The 18366-nt window shown below is 43.4% G+C and overlaps 1 pseudogene; it reads left to right on the forward strand.

The window, feature by feature from the left end:
- The window catches only part of LOC129146265 (class I histocompatibility antigen, Gogo-B*0201 alpha chain-like), a 19027-nt pseudogene extending 2198 nt beyond the window's left edge, over positions 1–16829 (forward strand).
- The last annotated feature ends 1537 nt before the right edge of the window (positions 16830–18366 follow it).

The following is an 18366-nucleotide window of genomic DNA, read 5'->3' on the forward strand; positions in this document are numbered from 1 at the left end:
TTTTTTTTTTTTCTTATAGTTGCTTTCTAACTTTATTGCATTGTGGTTAGAGAGAGTACTTGGTATGATTTCAACAATTTCTCTCCTAAATTGAGGTTGTCACCCCACAGACTTGGGCATTTGGAAGGAATCATGAGGAAGTACAGGCAACTTGATATGACCAGAACTAGAACAGGGCTAGAACAGGGCTAGAAATGCAGGCCTGGGTAAACTGTGGTATTGGAAGTTCAAAATTGGCTTAAGTGTTAAGAAAGAAAAAGGGTATCAGGCCTCTTTGGTGGCACAAGGGGTTAAGCACAGCACTGTGAAGCTATCCACAGCCTCTGCAGCACGAGTTTGATCCCTGCGAGTCAGGGAGGTACCCATGGCACAACAGACCTCTCCTGTCTCCCCTGCTACACCTCTTAGCAGTGTATTTCAGTAGATCCACCTGTTCTGTTCCTCACTCTGTCTCTGGTGATTCCTCTCACCTCTCTCTCCTCTGACCTGTACCCCAGGTCTTGTGTCCCTAAATAAATAAATGATTAAAGAAAAAGAAAAAAGATATCTCCTACTGAACTATCTTTGCACAAAGTAAGCAATGAATAAATATTTACTGAATGGAAAGAGCAAAATGAACAAATGTGTTCAGAATATACAGGGGTAAGTTCCAAGCTAATGTAGACTAATATTTTATCACCACAAAAAAAAAAAAAGGAAAAAAATTAATGACAAAAATGCACAAATGAAATACATATAATACTCAAAACTTTCTTCATATTTCAAAATTTGACTCAGTTTGTCTTGTGAGTGTAAGGGGAAGGTTGAGGAAGATTTTGTTATAGTTCATGGGAGACACAAGGTGAGGGGTAGGGAGAAGTTGAGCAGACAGGAGTGAGCCCAATAGTGCTCTGGGAAAAAGTGGTGTTGGGTGCTGCAGAGACTACAGATGGCCTCGGAGGACCCCGGGTGAAAGCCAATTAAGTGGCAGGAGGAAGTGGGTTGCAGAAGTCAAGGATGAGAACTGAGCAAACTAAGACAAATGCAGACCACTCATACTGCACCAAAGGTAAGAAGATGGTTGCTACAGACACCAGCAGGGTCCACAAGAGCTTTTTCAAAAGCTGATTTGAAAGCAAAAAGAAGGAAACAAGAGAGACTGATGATTTTTAGGAAAAAAAAAAAAAAAAACCACCGTCTCTCAAGAGAGATTTTAACAAGTCCATAGTTGTTGAGATTATAAACTTTAGAGAAATACATTGGAATGATTTGTGTGTCTTCCCAGCTTTATCTCTGCTTCTTAAAGGAAGGGGCCATTGCCATCTTATTCGCCCTGAAACCATGGGACCTGAAACAGTGCCCAACAAGCATTGGGGTGTATATGTCTAGTGAGTGTCCTTTTGGTCCTCATTGCAATAAGAAGAGAGCAAGTTCCAAGGGCACTTTGCAAACATTTGGGCTTCCCCTAAAAGGTGTGTCTCATTTTGACAAAACAAAAGGACCATTATTATCCTTAACCAGCCAAAAGGCAGACTGTAGAAAGCTGGTCTTACATTTTCTCCTCCTGCATTTGTAACAGTATCACCCTGTTATTTCCCATATACCTACATGCTCAAAGATGCAGTGATTTCATTTCTCTTAACTGGTCGATTATTCTTCACAAATCCCCCATTTGTAAACTTTACCAGCCCATTGGACAAAAATCATAAAGAGTCTCGTAACCTATTCCAAGGAGATTTAGATTTTACCTGAGAGGTGAAGACAATGTTAATGATAATTGAGTAGGGAAATGCTACAGTTGGAGTGTTAGGTTAGAAATACTGCAGTAGAGAGGAAAGACTAGAAAGGGGGTCAAGCCAAGTGCTGGGATTAAGGTAGAGAGGCATTGCCACAATCCAGGCAACACCTGATATTCGGCAGTAGAAGTGGAAATGGAGTGGAGGATCATTAAAACGTGTCTAGGGCCTCCTCTGGTGGCGCAGCAGTTGAGCGCTGGGCTGCGAAGCTGCCCGCAGCCTCTGCAGCGCTGGTTCGATCCCTGGCCACTGGCAAGGGTCCCACATGGCGTGCAGACCTCTCCTGCCACGCCTGCTGCTCCCTTTAGCAGTGTATTTCGTCAATCTGCCTGTTCTGTTCTCCACTCTGGCTCTGGTGAATTCTCTCACTTTCCCGCACTTCTGACTATACCCAGTGCTTGTATAAATAAATAAATAAATCTTAAAAAAAAAAGTCTAGAAATGTCAAAAATAACAATCACTTGAATGGGAGTCATCCAGGAGAGGTTGTCATAGTGATGCAATCATTAATCTAGCACTGAAGTCCTGACTACAAATAACAAATAGCCAAAAATTGCTCTTAAAAAAAAAAACAAAAAAACGAAATGTAGAGACTATGAAAAGGGGGCTTGGTGTGGAAGCAAAAACAATGAAAAATGGCAGCATGCCAGGCCCTCCATTGAGAGATTACCTCCCAGTATTCATTCCCAGGAGGAAAAAGCTTCCCTATGAATTCTAACATTTAAGGGAGAAATAATACCAAATCTACAGAATCTCTCCCAGAAAACATAGCAGAAGGTAACATTTCCCAATTAGTATTATGATATAAAATCAGACAAGAAGAAATTAATAATAAAAAGGCAGACAAGAACATTACAAGAAAATTCCACAGATAGACTTCCTTCATGAGCAATGATGCAAAAATTCTCAACAAAAACACAGCAAGTAGAATCCAGCAATTATAAAAGTATAGTAGATCACCATTAAGTAGGTTTCAATGTCCCAAAACATATAAGGTTCAATATTTGAAAATCAATCCATATAACTCATAACAGTAATAGATAGCATGGGGCAGAGGGACATGTGAAGATGTCCCCTTGCTTCTCAACTTGGGGCTTGCACCAAGGACATGGGGGACATGGGAAGAGACACATGGAGTGGAAACCTACAGAGACACTTGGAAGAGGCATGGGTGAGACCCAAAGGGAGGCAGACAATGACAACGGTTACCTTGATTTGTGCTTTGATTTTGCTCCTTTCATCCCAGACAAGCTTGACCCTCCTGCCCCTTTCCTATGATTCCCCACCAGAAGCTACCTTAGGATTTATGGCAAGCTTTTGGACTTCAGAGACTCCACTTTGGGCAAACCCTACTTACCTGGGCATTTACTCATGAGGGATGGGTAACTTTGGGTGTTTTATTGAAAAATTAATATCCTCTTCTCTTTTCTCCTAGTAAAGAACTTTCACATTAAGAGTTTGCTTTGCTTTAAGTGGCAGTTTGCCAAAGCCCTTTAGAGGGGGCTTTGGGGTACCCCAATCTGCATACTAACATACCTAATGCAGAAAAGCAAGAGAAACAAGAGGCATCCAGCCTGGAACAGAAGAAATAAGACTTTTCTCTATTTGTAGAGAGTACGATTCTACACAGAAAATCTCTGAGAATCTATCAAGGTTGTAGGGCAAAGGTCCTAAATAAACAAAACTCAATTGCTTTTCCATATCTTAACAATTACAAAACATGTTTTTAAAGTATCACTATAGCATCAAAACATGAAATATGTATCAGTAAATGTAACAAAATATATGCCGGATCATTTTTCCCCAAAAATGATGAGGAAATAAGTCAAAGAAAATAGAAATAAATGGCAAGATATATACTGTGTTCCTCAATTGGAAGATTTAATATTGTTAAGTATCAATTTCCTCCAAATATATCTATAGATTCTGTGCAGGATTTCTTTGTGGAACTCAGACAGCAGATTCTAAAGCTTATGTGGGAAGGCAATGGAATTAGGATACATGATAAATTTTGAAAAGTATAAAGTTAGAGAATTCACACTAGCTAATTTCAAAATTTACTATAAAACTATAGTAACCAGACCATGTTCTACTGGCAAAAGGATAAACACATTGATCCATGGAAGGGAACAGAAACTCCAAATATAATTGAGTGATTCTAGAGAAAGGATAATCTCTTTGAACACATGGTGCTGAAACAACTGCACATGTGCCAAAAAAAAAAAAAAAAATAGGAACCTCAACAGTCCTCCCTAAATACCTCACCCCTTAAATAGAAGAGCCAGTCAGGATTCAGGGTAGACCTACATATAAAATTAAAACTATAAAACTTGCAGGGAAAAAAATAGGAGAAAAACTTTATGACACAGGATTAAAGATTTCTTAGATAAAATACCGAAAGCATGATCTGCAAATGAAGAAATGATGAACTGAATTTCATCAAAATGAATTAAACTGTCTTCTCTTCACAATTTCTATTGAAAGAATAAAAGTAGGGATCTCCCACTGGTACAGGGGTTAAGTCTCAGCACTATCAAGCTATTGCCAGCCACTGCTGCCTGAGTTCAGTCCCTGGCCAGGGAACTACGCACATGGTGCAGCAGACCTCTCCTGTCATGCCCACAGCTCCCCTCAGCACTGTATTCAGTCAGTCTGCCTATTCTGTTCCCCACTCTTTCTGGTGAATCCTCTGACAACCCCCCATACCTCTGGCCTACACCCCAGTTCCTGTATGAATAAATAAATAAATAACATCTTTTTTAAAAAGAAAGAAAGGACAAGCACAGCCTCGGAGGCAATATTTGCATAAAACTTATGTGACAAAGCACCAGCGCCAGACATACAGCACTCTTGAAACACAATAAATAAGAAAACTTTATGAAAAAATAATGAAAGCCTCAAGATCTGAAGTGACACTCCATCAAAGAAAATATATGAAATGTAAAGGAGCACACAACACAGAATAACAAAAAACAAAAAGGGAACGGACAATGCCAAGTGCCGGCCCAGATGCTAAGCCACTAGAACTGCCACACACCGCTGGGAGGAATGCAAAGGTCACAGACACTTCAGAGCATGGAGCAGTTCCTTACACAGTAAACATACACTTACCATGTAGCCTGGCAAGCACACGCCTAGGCATTTCTCAAGAGAACTAAAAAACTTGTAAGTCAATGTTAATAATGACTTTATACATCACAGCCCCAAACTGGAAACAGCCCAGACATCTCCATGGCGATCAGCCTGCGGTGGAACAGGCAGTGGACACCCCCCAGCAATGACAGGAGTGACCATGCACACGTGCAGCACGATGGGCCTCAGTTACACGACGCTAAGTGATACTCCTGGGGGTCTCAAAAATGTGTTCCCCCATAGTGAATGTGGTAATAAACAAAATGTGATATAGAAACAAGATTATTCTCTGAAATACAGTCAGTTTTAATGGCAGTGACTCACCTTTATTAGTAGATAGGGCCAGTGGCTGTACCCCCAAATAACAGACTTAAGCAAGCGGGACACCTACTGCTCTGACACGTGATGGCTTCTTTTAGGTGGTCCAGGACTGACGTGCTTCCAGCAACACGGGCCCTCCAGTGTCCTGCGCTGGAATCACTAAGGATCCTAAACTCTGCTGCACTTAGAAATGGGCGCTCACTATCAGGAGGAAAAAGGAGAAAAACCAGTGCCAACTTCAGAAAACTGGTCTTTGGGCAAAGGGCCAGTATCTTATCCCCAAAGGCTTGCAGTGGAAATTAGCACCTGGACTCTTCTAGGACACACATTTGAGACATAATGCCTTGTGGACCCTGATAAAATCCAATTTTATGGGAGTGGGTCTTTATCAGGCAGTCGAGGAAGCCTGTTGGGCTTAGAAACTTTGTGTTAGGAACAATCCTGAGGACACTGTGTCACCCCTTCTGTTCCAACCAGTGACGTGCAAGGAGACATGGCCAGGAAAGACCTGGCAGTTGGACTTTACCCAGTGCCTCCCTGCCCCAAGTACAAATGTCTCCTGTAGTCACAGGCACCTTCACAGGGTGGATCTAAGGCTTTCCTGCCAGAACAGAAAGAGCATCCTAGGTACAGGCCCTTCTGAAGGAAATAATCCCCTGGTTTGCGCTTTGGCAATCCCTGAAAAATGATAATGAACCATCATTCACTGCTCAGTAACTCAGCAGGTGACCAAGACTTTAAACATACAATACTATTTACATTCAGCCTGGCTCCCCCATCCTCTGGAAAGATGGAAAAAAGCAAATCATACTACAAAGAGGCATCTGGCCAAACTTTGTTGAGAACCAAGGAGAGGTAGCTAACGGTAACCCTGTGGGTCTCCTGAGAACTCCCAAAGCCCCTGAGAAAGATTTACAGCTAAGTCCTTTAAAAATGACATGTAGAAGACCTTTGTTACCCTCAGATTTTGTCTGTGACCCCAAATACCACTCTTTCAACTCACACCATTAACGCAACAAGACTCTGGTTGAGTATGGAAACAGGGCACTTCCTCAAGCTCACCCTGAAGACCCCGATCCCTTGAAACTGTCACCCAGGCAACAGGTCTACCTTAAAACTTGGAAAGATGATGTGGGGACAGTCAAGTCCAAAATGGACATTCTGAGTCCTCCACAGTATTCAAAATGGCTGGACATTCTGGCTGAATCACCTGCCTCCAGTAGCAGTTTCTTCTCAGGGCCCTTCACAGGCACCTAAGGCAGAGGAACAGTACTCCTGTGAAGCAACTATATACCTCCTCAACAGACAGCGGAGGAGGACTGCTGACTGTGATGAAAGCACCACAAATGAGTGCGGGGCAATCCCAGCCCTACCTGGATCACCAGGCCGATTCTTCCATCTTCCTCCCATTTTGCCTGCTCCTCTCCCCACCATCAATAGGTCCCTTCAAAGGTCCTATCTGGGGACTCCTTCTAATCGTTCAAGTTCTTCTCACTTCACCTGAAGTGATCAGGTGGGGCAATCACCTGGGGCAAGTGATTCTACACTCAGGATTCACCCTGGCTAAGATAACACAATGTATCTTGTTAAGACTAACTGCTGGATATGTATAAACTGCAGAGCCACGGGAATGAGAACTCCAGCTCCTGCCCAAGTGTGTGTGACCACCCAGCAGGCCTCCACCCCCACACCTACCACAGACGCCACCATGAAAACATGACTCTGGGGCCAGATTTGTCCAAGGCCTAAAATTTCTTTTCCCACCCAGCCTCCTCAGGCATAAACACTGTTACAGTTGAAGGATCTCTATTTACTAGCGTTGCACTTGCTCCCAAAATGTCTTACCCAATCGGTATCCTCTCCGATGGAACCATGGTCCCCAGTGGGAAACCTCACACCATCTCTACGTGAACATACACTTTAGGTCAATTCAAGAGCTCAATAATTCCCTGAAGCAGCATTAGTTTGCAGGTATAAACAGACCTTGAAATTTAACACTTCTTAGTCAGAACCTAAATCCAACAAGTTATCAGTTCTGTGCTGGATGCCTTCCTGGCTGTGGGCAGACTTGGATATTTGGCCCTCAGGGGCTATACCAAAGCCTAAAATTTTCTTCATCCCCCAACAAAACAAGGTTCTTCTTTGATACAGCCCAAAACACTTTCTAGAATATGCAACTCAAAATTCAGCACAGAGAAATCATAATTACACAGCCCTCCTGATGACACCGGTCATGACTGTCAGCCAATACAAGCCTTCCACACATTTCAAAACATGTCAACAGGATTGGGGGTAGGGGGCGCTGGCTGATGAACCCACTATCCTGGCAGTTGTAGAACTTTTTGTCACTCTCCCCTTCCTGCCCTGAAGTTGCCTTTATTTCCTCTGCAACACCTCAGCAGACTGAACTCTTCCTCCAGCACTGACAGGGCTCTACTCTTTAGGGCTCATCACACCCTATAGGCAGTTGGAGAAGAAAGTGAGTCCCTGACTGGTGAGTCCCTAACCCATCCCACATCCTTCTCTCCCATAAACATAAGGAGGTGACACTAGGGTCCCTCCCTGACCTGAAGCCCTGGGCATCTCATTGGGTGTGGCCTTGGGAACCACAGACATCGCCTTAAATGCAGAACTCTCCAAAATCCCACTCAGGCCACAAACAATATAGCTGACTCCATGGGCAGAGTTCAACAATAGTTTGATTTCCTAGGATGAGCGGTTTTAAAAATCACAGGACATTGGATCTACTTACTGCTACCCGAGAGGAACATGCATTTATCTGGAGGAGCATTGTTCCTGTGCTCACCACAGCAGACAAGCAATGTGCAACATAAGAAAACTTCAAGTGTTACCCAACAGACTTAGAGAGAAAAGTCTCTCCCTGGGGAGGAATTCTCAGTGGGGCTCCCTCATGGACACTGCCCTGCCTGGGGCCTTTAGCCACTACCGCTCTCATTCTCCTTTATGGACCCTGCATACTCCATCTCATTGTACAATTTGTTTCCTCCTACTGAAGAACCATCAAGCTCCAACTCTTCCTTTAAGGTGAACAGCCAGCACGGACACCCCACCCTGGACTCCATCTACACCTCCTTCCACAGCCAGGAGCACTCGTTAGTTCCGGGGCTAGCACTGGGCCCCTTGATGAGACAGCTCCACATCCCACTCCAGCAGCGGTTAAGGAACACTGACTCTTCCCCTTCCACTCCCCAAAAGATTTTGACCCCATATGACTGGGGCCAGGAGGGTGAGGGGGCAGTGATGGAAGCTTATTTAGATCTACAGGAAATGATGAGTCATTAAGGAGTCATTAAACCGACTATGAAAAATTTGTAAGCACAAACTGGAGGTGGGAATATGGAGAATTATCATTACAAAGAAAGACCAATCCTTTTAGAAAAACCCAACCAAGTTTTAAAAGTGATTCTAAAACTGGTGTTATAGGAGATCAAAGGACATTGCCAAGGGAGAAGACAGGGCACTGCCTATGGGTTCTCACTGTGGCACAATTGCAAGACTGCTCAGGCTCAGGGAACAACAATGAGCCCATTGTTGTTGGGCTTAACAAACAGGGGAAACAAAGAGTTGTTGAGGCTACAAGTGACCTGCTGAAATAGTGTCCACAGTGTCCAGAAGTCCCAAACAAAATAAGTGTCATGCAAGATGGTGCTATCGCATCAGTGAGGGCCTGGAGCTTGTGGCACCCCAGCATCAGTGGGCCAGGATCCAACCCACCATGGCAGCTCACCAGTGGGGCTACTGACATGACTCTGCAGCAACCACAGCAGCCATCTGAAAACTGGGCTGGACGACAGCAGATGCTGTCAGGAAAATGCAAATCAAAACCACAATGAGATATCACATCATGCCACCAAGAATGGCCCACATTTAAAAAAACTAACAACAAATGCTGGCAAAGATTGAGAGAAAATGGAACCCTCTTGCATTGCTGGTGGGAATGCAAACTTGTCCAGCCGTTATGAAAAATCCATGTAGAGGACCCCCAGATTACTAAAATTGGATCTACCATATGACCCAGCAATTCCACTCATAGGAATCTACCCAAAGGACACAAAAACACCAATTAGAAAGGAAACCTGCACTCCTATGTTCATTACAGAACTATTTACAAAAGCTAAGCTATGGAAACAAACTAAATGCCCCAAAACAGATGACTGAATCAAGATGTGGTATGGGTATATATACACAATGCAATATTACTCAGCAATCAAAAAAGATCAACTTATGCCATTCATAGCAGCATGGATGGAGCTGAAAGGGATTATGCTCAGTGAAATAAGTCAAAAGGAAAATGAAAAATATTGGATGGTTTCACTTATAGGAGGAACATAGGGAAACCATACAAGGGATCAGAAAAAAAATACAAAACTAGCAGGCAAACTATAAATCAGATACATTCATCAGGAGAGGGAGAGGGATTGAAATAGGAGAGGGATGATTACAGGAGTCCATAATGATGTTTCATGGGTGTATTGGTTGTGGTAATTTTATGGGGACAACACCTGAGAGGAGAAATCAAGCATTGTACAAAAAAGAACAATGATGTAAAAATATATAAATAAAAATTTAAAAAATATTTTAATTTATTTTTTACATCATTGTTCATTTTTAAACAATATTTGCTTCCCCTACACCCTCAGGTGTAGTCCCTATGGAATTTGCTTCACCAGTGCACCTGTGCACCATCACCACAATCCCCTGTGCTCCTCCTTCCACCCCTCTCATCCCTCTCCCTCCTTCCCTGCAGGATGTCTCTGATTTATAATTGTCTGTTTTTGTTTTGTTGTGTTTATATTATTATTTTTTTACACTGAAGTCTTATTTGGTTCTCCTATATTCCTGCTGTAAGTGAAAGCATCCAATATTTTTCTTTTTCCTTCTAGCTTATTTCACTGAGCATAATTTCTTCTAACTCTATCCACGTTGCTAAGAATGGCATGACTTTACCTTTTTTGATTGCTGAATAATATTCCATTGTGTATTATACCACAGCTTCTTGATCCAGTCATCTATTTTTGGGCATTTGAATTGTTTCTAGGTTTTACCTATAGTAAATAGTGCTGCAATAAAAATAGGGGTACAGGTGTTCTTTTGAATCAATGTTTATTGTGTCCCTTGGGTAGACCCCTAGGACAGGAATGGCTGGGTCATATGGTAGCACCATTTTTAGCAGACTGAGGAAACTCCAGACAGCTTACCATAGTGGTTGAGCAGGTCTGCACTCCCATGAGGAATGTAGGAGAGTTCCTTTTTCACCACATCTTCGCCAACATTTGTTTTTGCTTGGTTTTTTGATATCTGCCATTCTTCCTGGTGTAAGGTGGTATCTCAATGTGGTTTTGATATGCTTTTCCCTGATTATAAGGGATGTTGAACATTTTTTCATATGCCTGTTGGCCATTTGCATTTCCTCTTTGGAGAAATGTCTTTTAAGTTCTGCCCTTTTCTTGACTGGATTGTTTACTTTGTTTTTGTTGAGTTGTGTGAGTTCTTTGTATATTTTTGTGATCAGTCCCATATCAATTGTATGGCATGTAAAAAATTTTTCCTAGTCAGTGGGGTGTCTCTTTGTTTTGGTTAATGTCTCTTTTGCTGCACAGAAGCTTTTCAGTTTTATGTAATACCAGGTGTTTATCTTTCCCTTGACTTTCTTTGCTTTGGGTGATGAGTCTTTAAAGATGTTACTGATATGTATGTCTTGTAGTGTTTTATCTATATTTTCTGCTATATATTTTATGGTATCAGGTCTTATGTCGTTCTTTTATCCATTTTCAGTTGATTTTTGTGCACAGTGAGAGGTAGTGGTCTAGTTTCATTCTTTTGCATGTGGTGGTCCAGTTTTCCCAGCACCATTTATTGAACAAATTGTCCATGTTCCTTTGCATACTCTTTGCTCCTTTGTCAAAGATTAATTGCCCATGTAAGTATGGCTTTATTTCCTGGCTCTCTATTGGGTTCCATTGGTCTATGCATTTTTCCAATACCATAATGTTTTAATTATTATGGCTTTGTAGTATAGTTTGAAGTTTGGAAGTGTCATCCCTCCATTCTCCTTTGTTTTTTTCAGTAGAGCTTTGGCTATTTGCAGGGTTTTTTTGTTTTTTTTTTTTTTGTTTTTTTTTTTTGTGGTTCCATATGAATTTCACCAGTATTTTTTTATTTCTTTTAAGAATGTCATTGAGATTTTTTATTGGAATAGCATTGAATCTGTAAATTGCTTTTTTTGGATGGCCTTTTTCATAATGTTAGTTCTTCCAATCCATGAGCAGGTGATGTCTTTCCATTTCCTTGTGTCTTTTTCTATTTCTTTTAACAGAGTTTTATAATTTTCCTTGTATAGTTCCTTTATCTCTTTTTTAAGTTTATTCCCAAGTATTTGATTTTTTTATTCAATATAGGGATTTTTTTTTTAATTTCTTCTTCTTCAGAATGATTGTGTATAGGGAGGCTACTGATTGTTGTGTGTTGATTTTGTATCCTGCTACTTTACTAAACTGGTTGATTGAGTAGTTTTTCTGTGCAGTTTTTAGGGTTCTCTATGTATATTATCATATTGTCTGCAGATAGTGATAGCTTTACTTCTTCTTTCCCTATTTGGATTCCTTGTATGTCTTTCTCTTGTCTTATTGCTCCAGTTAGGACATCCAGTATTATGTTGGAGAGCAGTGGTGAGAGAGGACATCCTTTTCTTGTTCCTGATCTTAAAGGAAAGGTCCTCAGCTTTTCACCATTGAGAATAATATTGGCAGTGGGTTTGTCATAGAGGCTTTCATCATGTTAAGATATGTTCCTTGAATCCCATGAATTTCAAGGGACTTCATCATAAATGGATGTTGGACTTTGTTGAATGCTTTCTCAGCCTCTATTGATACGATCATAATGATTTTTATTTTTCTTTTTGTTGATGTGTTGGATTACACTGATCGATTTTCATATGTGGAACCATCCCTGTGCCCCTAGGATAAACTGCACTTGATTATGGTGTATTATCCCTTTGATGCATTGTTGGATTCTGTTGGCAAGGATTTTGTTGAGGATTTTTGCATCAGTATTCATTTGGGAGACTGGCCTGTAATTTTCTTTCTTTGTGTTGTCTTTGTTGGTTTTGGAATTAGTGTAGTGTTGGTTTCATAGAATGTATTTGGTAATATTCCTTCTTTTTCAATATTTTGAAAGAGTTTTTGTAGGATACACACTAATTCATTGCTGAACTTTTGATGGAATTCATTTGTGAAGCCAACTGGGCCTGGGCTTTTGTTTTTGGTGAGTGTTTTGATTACTATTTCAATTTCGCTGCTTGTAATTGGTCAGTTTAGGTGTTCTCTTTCTTCTTTATCTAGTTTTGGATGATTATATCATTCTCGGAATTTTTCCATCTCTTCTAGATTGTTGAATTTGTTTCCATATAAGTGTACATACCAATCTCTGATTATTCTTTTAATTTCAGTGGAATCTGTTGTGATTTCTCCTCTTTTGTTTATAATCCTATTTATGTGTGTTTTCTCCCATTTTTTTCCTTGTGAGTCTGGCTAGAGGTTTGCCTATTTTGTTTATTTTTTTCAAAGAACCAACTTTTGGTTTCACTGACCTTTTGGATTTTTTTAAATTTCTATTTCATTTATTTCTGCTTTGATTTTTATCATTTCCTTTCTTCTACTGGATTTTGGGTTTTTTTGTTGTTCTTTTTCTATTTCTTTGAGGTATGAAATTAGGTTGCTTCTTTGAGTTCTTTCTTATTCTTGATGTGCGCCTGTATTGCTATCTATTTTCCTCTTATTACTGCTTTTGCTGCATCCCATACATTCTGGAAAGTGGTGTCCTTCTTGTCATTCAACTCAAAGTTTATTTTAATTTCTTCTTTGATCTCCTCATTAGTCCAGTGGACTTCCAATAATGTGGATTTCAATCTCCATGAATTTTAGAGTATTCATTGTTTTATTTTCATGATTTATTTTTAGTTTGATGCCTTTATGATCAGAGAAGATAGGTGGAATGATTTTGATCTTCATGTATCTGTTGATGTTTGTCTCGTGGCCCGGTATGTAATTGATTCTAGAGAATATTCCATGCCTGCTTGAGAAAATTGTGTACTCGGATTTTTTTTGGTGCAGTGTCCTATAGATGTCTGTTAGGCCCATGATTTGTATGTCTTTATTTAGGGCTCTCTGTCTTTATTTTTTGTCTTGTTGATCTGTCCATTGATGATAGTGGGGTGTTGAAGTCTCCCACTCTATATGTATTTTCCTTAATGTCTGTTTTCAGAGCTGATATTAATTGTTAATATCTTTTGGTGCTCCTTCATTTGGTGAGTATATGTTGATGAGTGTTATGTCTTCCTGATGTACTGTCCCCTTGATCATAATGTAGTGTCCATCTATGTTGCTTGTTACCTTTTTCAGTTTGAAGTCTATTTCATCTGATATAAGTATAGCTGTTCCTGCCTTCTTCTTTGGTCCATTTGCTTGTAGGATTGTTTTCCAACCTTTTACTTTCAGTCTATGGCTATCTTTTGTGGTTAAATGTGTTTCCTGGAGACAGCAAAAGGTTGGATTTTGTTTTCTAATCCAGCTTGCTACTCTGTGTCTTTTTATTGATGAGTTTAGTCCATTTACATTTAGAGTTAATATTGATATGTTGGCATCTGTTTGCCATTTTGCTTGTCTTTTTGTGATTTTATTCCTTGCTTTATTTTGTTCTTCTTATTTATTCCTCTGTTGATATTGGCTTTAGGCCTTGTAGAATTTTTTGGAGTGGGGTTTAGTTGTAATGAATTTCTGGAGTTTCGGTTTGTCTGAGAAGGTCCTTATTTTTATTTCATAGAGTAAGGAGAGCTTTGCAGTGTAAAGTATTCTTGGCTGTGCTTGCTGTCTTGAAGTTTGTTAAATATGTCACTCCATTCTCTTCTTGCCTGTAGTGTTTCTTCAGGAGCGCCGAAGTTAACCTGATTGGTTTTCCCTTATAAGTTATATATTCTTTCTCCCTTGCCATTTTTATTACTTTTTCCTTGTCTTGTACTCTTACAAGCTTTTTTATTATGTATCTTGTTGTGGTTTTCTTTTCATTGTGGTAATTGGGTGTTCTTCTCACTTCTTGTATGTCTATATTTGTCTCCTTTTTCATGGTTGGGGAGTTTTCTTCCATTATCTCCTTAAATAATTTCTCAGTTCCTTTGTCCCTCTCCTCGCCTTCTAAAATGCCTATAATTCTTATATTTCCTGTCTTCAAAAAGTCTGATAATTGTCAGAGTGTTCTCATTCTTCTTCCTTTTTGCTTCTGTCCTTTTCTCTTTTGGTTCTTTTATTTCTGTATCTTCAAGAGTACTAATCCATTCTTCCATTTCATTGATTCTGTTTTCATGCTCTTCCCAGAGTTATCTCTTCCAGTAATCTTTTAATCTCCTGTGTTTCTTTTATTTCCTTTCTTAAGGTTTCATTTTCATTCTTCAGTTCATTGATTATTTGTCGCATATCATTTTTTCCTTTTTATTTTCTTTATGCTCTTTAACCATGATGATTATTAATTCTTTATCTGACGGGCAGAAGAATTCTTCCATGTCATTGTTGTAGACTTCTGGTGACTGATTTTCTTTTTGTGGTGTGTCCTTCCCTGCAGGCTTGCTTGGTTATTTGTATTGTTCCTTCTCCCTGCTGTTTGCTTTCTAATTAGTTCTATGTGTTGGGAAGTTCTGCCACTGGTGTTGGTGGGCATCCCTTTGGAGTTCTCCTTCAAGGATGTCAGAAACTGTTTACCAGACCGGGTCCAGCACTGTTAGGCCAAAACTCCACCAGGGTGTTGATGCTGTGTCTGTGTTGCTGGGCATTGTCCCTTACAGTTCCCTCCCTCTGTATTTACTCCAGTCCAGCAGGGAATTAGCAACTGGGCGATTTTGTTCTTGTCATTAGGTGGCCAGAGATTGTACTTGCTGACCTGCGCTTTTTCACCAGTGGTTCTCTGAGAAAGGAACCTCCTGTTCACCTGTGCTGTGCTGCAGCTGTGTGGATCCCATGCCCTGAAGTCTGTGCTCTAGTTCTCAATTCCAGATCTGTCAGATCCAAAAACTCCGGCTGTCACCCTGTGCAGTGCCCACTATTATGGCATTCCCCGGATCCCGTGCCCACCTCTCATTCCAGAGTGGGGTCTTGCTCCACGCCTTGTTTCCCTTCTCACCCCCATTTCCGGGTGGTCCACCCCTCTCAGAGCCTGAGGGTGGTTTTGGAAATCCTAGCTTCCAACTATCAGGGAGTTGGTGATTTTCTTCTGATCACTAGGTGGCGCCAGAGATCTTCCCTAGCATCCTTCTAGAGCTGTGCTTTTTCCGGTGCGTCTCCGGGGAACAGAGTGGGGTGGTGTGGAGCAACTCGACAGCGCCGGGTGCTATGTCTACCCTGTGCCCCTCAGTCAGGGGGATCCGACGCCCCAAGTTTCGTGCCCTGGTTCTCAGTTCGGAAGCCCTCAGACCTGGAACTCGGGCGTTAGCCCAGTTCAGTCAGTGTCTGCAGAAATGGCAACTAGTGCACCCTGCTCCAGCGCCAGGGCGCCTGTGTTTTGATTACTCAGTGAGGGTCATTCACCTCAGTGATGGCTCCGTGTGTCTCCCCACAATCCTACTCGCAGGCACAGGCACCTGGGCAGCTGCCATCCATGCATGCTTTTGGAGCACTGTTGGCGCAACCAACCCATCCAGGGTAGGTCCATTACCGGTTCTAGCAGGCCTGTTGGTGCCTTGATGCTCTCCGCTTTTCGTCGTCCTGTACTCCGCCGCACTCTGCCACTCTCCGCGCAGTTCTCTGTCCATTCCACTCCACAGGGCGGGAGGCGCCGCGGTACTGGGAGGGGGAGACGCAGAGAGCTAAGACCAACGCCCAGACTTTCCGCCTGAACCTGCGCACCCTGCGCGGCTACTACAACCAGAGCGCGGCCGGTGAGCGGGCGGGCCCGGGGCGCTCACGACCCCACCCCGCGGGCGGGCGGGACCCCAGACCCCGGCCCGAGCGTCCCCGAGGCAGGGGACCCGCCGGACCCTCGACCCGGGACGCGCCCCGGGACGTTCCCCGCGAGGTTCCCGCGTCGGTTTCGGTTTATTCCCGCGGGGCGGGCGGGGTGACCGCGGGGTGGGGACAGGCTCTCACACCCTCCAGGGGATGTCTGGCTGCGACGTGGGGCCCGACGGCGCCTCCTCCGCGGGTACAGTCAGGTCGCCTACGACGGCGCCGATTACCTGGCCCTGAACGGGGACCTGCGCTCCTGGACCGCGGCGGACGCGGCCGCGCAGATCTCCCGGCGCTGGAAGGCGGCTGCTCCCGGAGCTGCGGAAGAACTACCTGAAGGGGAAGCACCAGGCGGGCCGCCCGACCCTGCAGTGCTGGGAGAAGCCTCAGCGCCCAGGAAAGGGCCGCGAGGTCTCCCAACCTCCCTCAGGCGGGCACGCGCGGGAAGGATGGAAGGCTGGTCAGAGCAGCGCCTGTTTCTAGTCCCAGAGGGAGGAGCCCCCTGGGTGTCTTGTTCTCCCTGGAGAGACTTGCCCAGAGGGCCCTGCTTTCCATCTGGAACACTTAAGGAATTCCGGCTCTGCTGAGCTGAAGGGGAGACCATCTCTGAAAAATAGCCTTTCACCGGGTCCTTTTGATCTAACAGCGATGTTGGGAACCGCTGGTTTCTCTCTCAGGTCTTGTTTTGGGTCTGAGGACATTTTTCTGATCTGACTCCTGATTTTCTGAGTCTCCTGGTCAAGAACAAAAGTCTGTGATCTCCCCTTAGAGAACAGCCTCCTAATAGCCTGAGCTCCAGCCCTAAATTGTGAAAAACCCAAATTGTGAATGTTCGGACCTGTCTCCTCAGAACCCCTACAGATCCACCCCCCCTCCCATCTCTGAACACCAGGTCACCCTGAAGGAATGCACCCTGGGCTTCTACCCTGAGAACATCCTGACCTGGCAGCATGATGGTGAGGACCTAACCCAGCACACACGGCTGGTGGAGACCAGGCCTGAGGGGGATGGAACCTTCCAGCAGTGGGTGGTACCTTCTGGAGAGGAGCAGGGATACACTTGCCATCTGCAGCATGAGGACTGTTGGAGTCCCGAGTCCTGAGATGGGGTGAGGAAAGGGACATAAGCATAGAGGCTCTTCTCAGGGGTATCAGGAGCTCTTCTGGAGGCCTTCAGAGGGTCAGATAGAGGCCTGGGGCTCAGGGTCTCACCTTCCCTTCACTTCCAGTGCCCCCTCCTCCTCAATCCTTCATCCCTACCATGGCATCATGGTGGCATCAATGCTGGCCTGGTTTTCCTTGGAGCTGTGTTCACTGTAGCTGTGCTGATTGGAGCTGAAGTTTGATGTGGATAGAATTGCTCAGGTAGGGAAGGATTGGGGAATCTTGTCCACTGGGGCTTTTCAATCTCTAGGTAGAACTTACCTACCAGGTGAAAAAGAATTACCATCCACACACTTGACTTGCCTAGTCTGGAGCTGATTGCTAACCCTCTTTTGTAAAGAATTTTTGAAAATGAATCAGATTGTTCACCTTGATAATTCTGGTTTTGGACCCCTGATTCCAGCAAAAGGCAGAGGGGAAGGTCCCTGCTGAGGGCAGACTTCAGGAGGTGGTTGCTCAAATCTCTCCTCATCTTTCTTCATATTTCCCAGTCCTGCTCTGGATCGTCAGTCACAGTTCAGGAAACTTCCCTGTGGTCCAGGACTAGGGGATTTCTTCAGGGCTTCATGGGCTGACTCCTCCCTGGTCTCACATGATTTCTTCTGCAGTAACAAGAAGGAAGCAGCACTCAGGCTGCAGGTAAGTATGGATCAAGGGTTTGATCCTTGAGCCCCTGGGGACAGTGTAAATGGAGCCCGTGGGGAGTCACCCCCATAATCCCTCTGCGGTCTCATCTCTCATGGCTCTGACCAGGTTCTGTTTTGTTGTCCCCCCAGGCAGTGACAGTGCCAGGGCTCTGATGTGTCTCTCAGCCTCTAAGGTGAGACCCTGGAGGTCTGCAGTGGGAGGGCTGGGGCAAGAGGATGGGACCAGGTGATGGGGAAGCTGTGAGGGGGATATTCTGAGGATGCTGTGGACCATGGAGAATGGCAACACTTATGTGATTACCTGAAATTTTCATGTTTT

The sequence above is a fragment of the Talpa occidentalis genome, unplaced genomic scaffold, assembly GCF_014898055.3.
Source record: "Talpa occidentalis isolate TD23 unplaced genomic scaffold, MPIMG_talOcc4v2.1 talOcc4.2, whole genome shotgun sequence".
NCBI lineage: Eukaryota > Metazoa > Chordata > Mammalia > Eulipotyphla > Talpidae > Talpa > Talpa occidentalis.